The following is a 6659-nucleotide window of genomic DNA, read 5'->3' on the forward strand; positions in this document are numbered from 1 at the left end:
TGTGATAGGGTAATATAAGCTTTAACTGATGGAACACACGGCATGCATGTTGGGGCGGAGTGATCCCCTGTGCATCTGGCGCCGTAATAAAGAATGCCTGCCTTCTAAAACTTCAAACTAAGTCTTAGAGGGTTCTTTTGCGACCGAATTTACAGTAACACCTGACAGAAAGCCAAAAGAAAATGAGCTCATGGGAAGCCTCTGAACTGGAATGACAGCCTTCAGATTTTGATCAGGAAAACACTTCCTCTTGTTTGATCCTACCATGGTCAGAGAACCAGGTGATGCCTGTAAATGTGGAATTTTCCACTTACTAGAATTGTTGTGGCTGGACCAAATTGGATTTTTACTGTTTTGGGGAAGTCAGGAAGGCTCTAAGACAAGAGTCTCCTAAAGAATGTCACTAGGACAGTTCGACCTTAGAGAAAACAGTTACGCAGAACCATAAAGATAAAGAAATTTCAAAACAAGCGCCTCAACCAAAACAGACTACCCTTGAAGGACATGATATACATGATCTCAGAACTGAGTATGCGCAAAAACAGAGGTCAGCCAGCGGACACAGTGAGGAAGAGTATATCCTTCATCCAGAGACCCCTGACGACCACCCGGAGCCATAAACAGACATGCGCAAGAGACATTTGCATATGATAATGAGTTCCTGGAAATCTGGTGAATATGTATAATGAGTTCCCGGAAATCTGATGAATATGTATGTAGAGCTTGTATATAAACTATGCAATTAACCTGACCGGACACACACAATAGGAGGAGATATCCCCTGTGTGTCCAGCGCTGCAATAAAGAATACCTACTTAATAGTCCCTAGACTATTGAGTCTTTGATTTCAGCCTTTCACGGCAACAGTTCTGGCACCCCAGATGGGACCTGCTCTGCTCGGCTGCAGGACCCGCTGAGAACAGGACTCCCTAGGGTACCCCCGGGATTTCCCGGAGGGACTCCTCGCCTCAATTGGATCACTGCGGGAGCAGACAAGGACCATCCAACATCTAAAGGAGTAAAGGTATTCTTTAAATCTTTTGGGTTTCTGTTTTGGAATTTGGGACCGGTCATTTGGAAGGTTCTCATAAGTCGTAGGAGACGTCCTACGCTGAGCACCGTATACCAGGCTACTAGTGCCTGAGGGTATACATTCGGTATTTTGGTATGTTGGTACAGGCACGGGTTAAGCTTTGTACTTCTGCAATAACGTACTTTCGGTATTGGTACATTTATATAACCCGCATAAGTTTTGTACTTTTGGCAATACAGATTTATTGGTACTGAACTCGGATATTGGCTTATTGATATTGAATTTGAACATACCCGTCAGGCATTGTAAAATTGGCAATTGAGTATGAATGAGCTGAGCTGAGTTAACTCTGATGTGACTGGTGAGTGAATGAGTGATTGAGGTACGGTACGGTTGCAAAGTGGGTGTGAAAAACCTGGAGAACTGTGCATTTCACCATGAAAATGAATGTGAATTTTTTTCTTGTGAATTGTTTTATTTGTGATCAGAATTTGTGGGTAAAATTTGGATGGGATATTAATTGTGACATTTGACTCCGACATTCGTCGGAGTAGGACGAAAAGGAGCGACAGGCTGAGGTTATTAAAATAATCTGTGAGAGAATAACGGAAGTACAGAATCAGTAAGGTAGAATGGGGGGACAGCAAAGCAGTGGTATTGTAAGGAAAAGCCCCCTAGGATAGATCCTAGCACATTGGAAAGATATAGGGGGACCACCAAGTGGGAGTGTGAATAAGAAAACATTGATCAAATATTGTAACCAGTGGTGGCCCCTGTACAAACTAGAAGATGATGAAAAATGGCCCTTCAACGGATCTTTGAATTATAATACTATATTATAGTTGATGTTGTTTTTACGGAGAGAAGGAAAATGGGATGAGGTTAGAAGATCAGAAAGGAATAGAAGGACCAATTAATAACTTTTTACAGCATGGACTATTAGTGGAATGTGAATCAGAATATAATACCCCCATATTACCGGTGAAAAAGCCGGACGGAACTTATCGGGTAGTACAGGATTTAAGAGAAGTCAATAAAATTGTTAAGGACCTACACCCTGTGGCAGCCAATCCTTATACTTTACTTACTAAATTACGAGATAATCAAGTATGGTTTACGGTATTAGATTTGAAAGATGCATTCTTCTGTTTGCCTTTAGCCAAAAAAAAGTCAAAATTTATTTGCATTTGAATGGGAAAGTCCTACCACTGGTAGGAAAACCCAGCTTACCTGGACAGTGTTACCCCAAGGTTTTAAGAATAGTCCAACAATCTTTGGAAATCAATTAGCACGAGAACTTGAAACATGGGATCCTCCCTCCGGAGATGGAATCCTTTTACAGTATGTGGATGACTTATTAATAGCAACTGAAACAAAACCTGACTGTATACAGTGGACTATCAGCTTGTTGAACTTTTTGGGACTAAATGGGTATCGAGTCTCTCAACAGAAAGCTCAAATGGTGTGGCAACGGGTAACCTACCTTGGATTCGAACTATCTGGAGGACAAAGAGAATTAGGAACAGAACGAAAAGAGGCCATCTGCAGGACTCCCCTCCCTCAGACGGTAAAAGAACTCAGGACTTTTCTGGGAATGACAGGTTGGTGCCGGTTATGGATTTATAATTACGGAATAATAGTAAAACCTTTGTATGAGCTTTTGAAAAATAACCCCACTCGATTGATTTGGTCTAAAGAAGCTCAAAATGCATTTGAGACACTTAAGAAAGAACTAATGAAGGCCCTGGCCCTAGGTCTACCTGATGTTACTAAACCCTTCTGGCTGTTCTCCCATGAAAGACAAGGTATAGCTCTGGGAGTCCTGGCTCAACGACTAGGACCCTACAAAAGAGCTGTGGCCTATTTTTCTAAACAGCTCGACAAAATAAGCAAAGGATGGCCAGGATGTCTGCAAGCTGTGGCGGCTGTGGTCTTGAATATTCAGGAAGCCTGAAAATTTACCTTGGGCCAAAAGATCACAGTGCTGGTTTCACACACAGTATCAGCTGTACTGGAACAGAAAGGGAATCATTGGCTTTCCCCATCCCGATTTCTATTCTGATTGAACCAGATGATGTTAATATTGAAGTAACTAATGTTATGAACCCAGCTTCTTTTCTCAGTGGGGTGACTTCTGAACCGTTGACACATGATTGCTTAGAAACCATAGAGACTGTGTACTCCAGCAGACCAGATTTGAAAGAACCACCCCTGGAAGATGCACAGGACTCCTGGTTCACGGATGGAAGCAGCTTCATCTGACAAGGTATTCGAAAGGCCGGATACGTGGTGACAACAGTAAACAAAGTAACTGAATCTCAATCACTATCTGCTGGAACATCAGCTCAAAAGGCCGAAATTATTACCCTGACTAGGGCCCTGGAGTTAGTTAGCAAAAGGGAAAAAGATAAATATATGGACAGATTCCAAATATACCTTTGGAGTTGTCCACACTCATGGAATACTTTGGAAGGAACGAGGACTATCAACTGCACAAGGGAGACAGATTAAGTATGCTGAGGAAATCCTTCGCCTATTAGAAGCAGTCCAACTACCAGCCAAAGTTGCCATCATGCACTGCCGAGGACACCTGAAGGGTAACACTGACCAGGAAAAAGGTAATAGGTTGGCCGACTATGAGGCTAAACAGGCAGCGGAGAGAATGCAAAAGATTTTAACCTTAATTCCAGATAATAGAAGTAGGAACCTAGATGACCAAGAAAATATTGAATATTCTAAGGCTGATAAAGAACTAATAGAGGAGATAGGAGGGCAGGTTCCCTCCAGAGGATGGGCCCACTTGAGTGATGGCAGAATTATAATTCCTGCTGAACAAATATGGGGAGTAGTTAAAGAAGAACACAATAGGACACATTGGGGAGCGGACTCCCTGTATAAATTTTAAATCAGAAGTTAATAGGGAAAAATTTGTATACTACAGTCCGGCAGGTGACCCAGCAATGTGAAATATGTTTAAAAAAAAATAACCCCAATACAGGTAACCGGGTACAATTAGGAAGTATTGGGAAAGGAAGTGTACCGGGAGACCATTGGCAAATTGAGTTCTCTGAACTTCCAAGAAAAGGAGGGTACAGGTATTTATTGGTATTTACAGACACCTTTTCAGGATGGCCAGAAGCATTTTCTTGTAGGACTAACAAAGCAAGAGAGGTAACTAAGGTATTATTAAATGAAATAATACCTCGGTTTGGGGTACCAACAATCATTTCATCAGACAGGGGCATGCATTTTTGTGCAGAAGTAGTGCAAACAGGTCAGCAAACTATTAGGAATCGATTGGCAATTACATACACCCTACAGACCACAAGCCAGTGGGCAAGTAGAAAAAATGAACCACATGGTAAAACAACAGATAGCGAAAATATGTCAAGAAGCAATAATACTTGGCCTGAGTTTTGGAAAAGACCAGATGGGGGATACTGTGACTACGACAATTCAAGTTATGAGACTGGATCGAGATTTGACCTACAAATACTAGATAATCAGATAGAAGCAGATTTAAATACACTCTGGGAGAAAACACAAGTATTCCATGAGATATCTTTGGATGATACTTCTTTGGGGTTTTGAGATTTTTGGGATAAATTAACCTCTTGGCTTCCCAATTTAGGATGGTTGAAACAATTATTCGTTGGATTGATTGCTCTGATGGTTTTAGGAATATTTGTTTGTATATCTCTCAAATGTTTTCTTTGGTGTTGCTGGAATTCAGCTGAGACATACAGTGATTGGAAAAGAAACAAGGTTAGACATCAAGTGGAAACAGGAAAATATTTCACTCGGACCCTTGAAAAGGATGAGCTATTATAAATTTAGTAAACATGAAATAATTAAGGATACCTTCTCTAGGTCTGAAGAAATTTGAGAGTAATACATGACAATTCAATACTATAACTAATTATTGTAACCTGTTGCATGATACAATATATACCACTTTACAGGCATTTTACCGTGGTTTTGCATGTAAGTGTAATGATCATCATTAATACTTTGCTTAAGACATAACAGCAAGATATTGTAGTGAGGATTCATAGCTTCCTAGCTACGAATCCTCAAAAGAAAAGGAGGGATTGATGCCTGTAAATGTGGAATTTTCCACTTACTAGAATTGTTGTGGCTGGACCAAATTGGATTTTTACTGTTTTGGGGAAGTCAGGAAGGCTCTAAGACAAGAGTCTCCTAAAGAATGTCACTAGGACAGTTCGACCTTAGAGAAAACAGTTACGCAGAACCATAACGATAAAGAAATTTTAAAACAAGCGCCTCAACCAAAACAGACTACCCTTGAAGGACATGATATACAAGATCTCAGAACTGAGTATGCGCAAAACCAGAGGTCAGCCAGCGGACACAGTGAGGAAGAGTATATCCTTCATCCAGAGACCCCTGACGACCACCCGGAGCCATAAACAGACATGCGCAAGAGACATTTGCATATGATAATGAGTTCCTGGAAATCTGGTGAATATGTATAATGAGTTCCCGGAAATCTGATGAATATGTATGTAGAGCTTGTATATAAACTATGCAATTAACCTGACCGGACACACACAATAGGAGGAGATATCCCCTGTGTGTCCAGTGCTGCAATAAAGAATACCTACTTAATAGTCCCTAGACTATTGAGTCTTTGATTTCAGCCTTTCACGGTAACACAGGCATTGTGCACATTCCTTGTAAATAAACAAGACTGCATCAAAGAAGTAACTGACCCCCATCTCCTCTTAAGAGAAACAACCTGTGAGGCCCTAGATATTAGAATAGAATAGAATAGAATGGAATAGAATAGAATAGAATAGAATAGAATAGAATAGAATAGAATAGTTCAGTTGGAAGGGACCTCCAACAATCATCTAGTCCAACTGCCTGACCACTTCAGGGCTGACCAAAAGTGAAAACATGTTATTAAGGGCATTGTCCAAAGGCCTCTTAAACACTGACAGGCTTGGGGCATTGACCACCTCTCTAGGAAGCCTGTTCCAGGGTTTGACCACCCTCTCAGTAAAGAAATGCTTCCTAATGTCAAGTCTGAACCTCCCCTGGCATAGCTTTGAACCATTCCCACGCATCCTGTCACTGGATCCCAGGGAGAAGAGATCAGCACCTCCCTCTCCACTTCCCCTCCCCTCAGGAAGCTGTAGAGAGCAATGAGGTCGCCCCTCAGCCTCCTTCTCTCCAAACTAGCCAAACCCAGAGTCCTTAGCCGCTCCTCATAGGACATGCCTTCCAGCCCTTCCACCAGCTTTGTTGCCCTCCCCTGGATGCATACAAGGACCTTCACATCCTTCTTAAATTGTGGGGCCCAGAACTGTACACAGTACTCAAGGTGAGGCTGCACCAATGCTGAATACAGCAGGATAATCACCTCTTTTGACCAGCTGGTTATACTGTGTTTAATGCACCCCAGAATGCAGTTTGCCCTCCTGGCTGCCAGGGCACACTGCTGACTCCTATTGAGTCTGCTGTCAACCAGCACCCCCAGGTCCCTTTCTGCAGGGCTGCTCTCCAGCCACTCCTCTCCCAATCTATACTTGTGCCTGGCATTACTCCATCCTACATGCAGAATCTGGCATTTGTTCTTGTTAAATTTCATCCCATTAATCAT

The 6659-nt window shown here is 42.0% G+C and overlaps 1 long non-coding RNA gene across 1 annotated transcript; it reads left to right on the forward strand.

Moving 5' to 3' along the window:
- Positions 1-221: 221 nt before the first annotated feature.
- Positions 222-5667, forward strand: LOC127029273 (uncharacterized). Its single transcript, XR_007768164.1, has 2 exons — positions 222-3299; positions 5332-5667. It is a non-coding gene; the product is annotated as an uncharacterized LOC127029273 (long non-coding RNA).
- Positions 5668-6659: the final 992 nt, after the last annotated feature.

This window comes from Gymnogyps californianus, unplaced genomic scaffold, assembly GCF_018139145.2.
Source record: "Gymnogyps californianus isolate 813 unplaced genomic scaffold, ASM1813914v2 HiC_scaffold_89, whole genome shotgun sequence".
Lineage (NCBI taxonomy): Eukaryota > Metazoa > Chordata > Aves > Accipitriformes > Cathartidae > Gymnogyps > Gymnogyps californianus.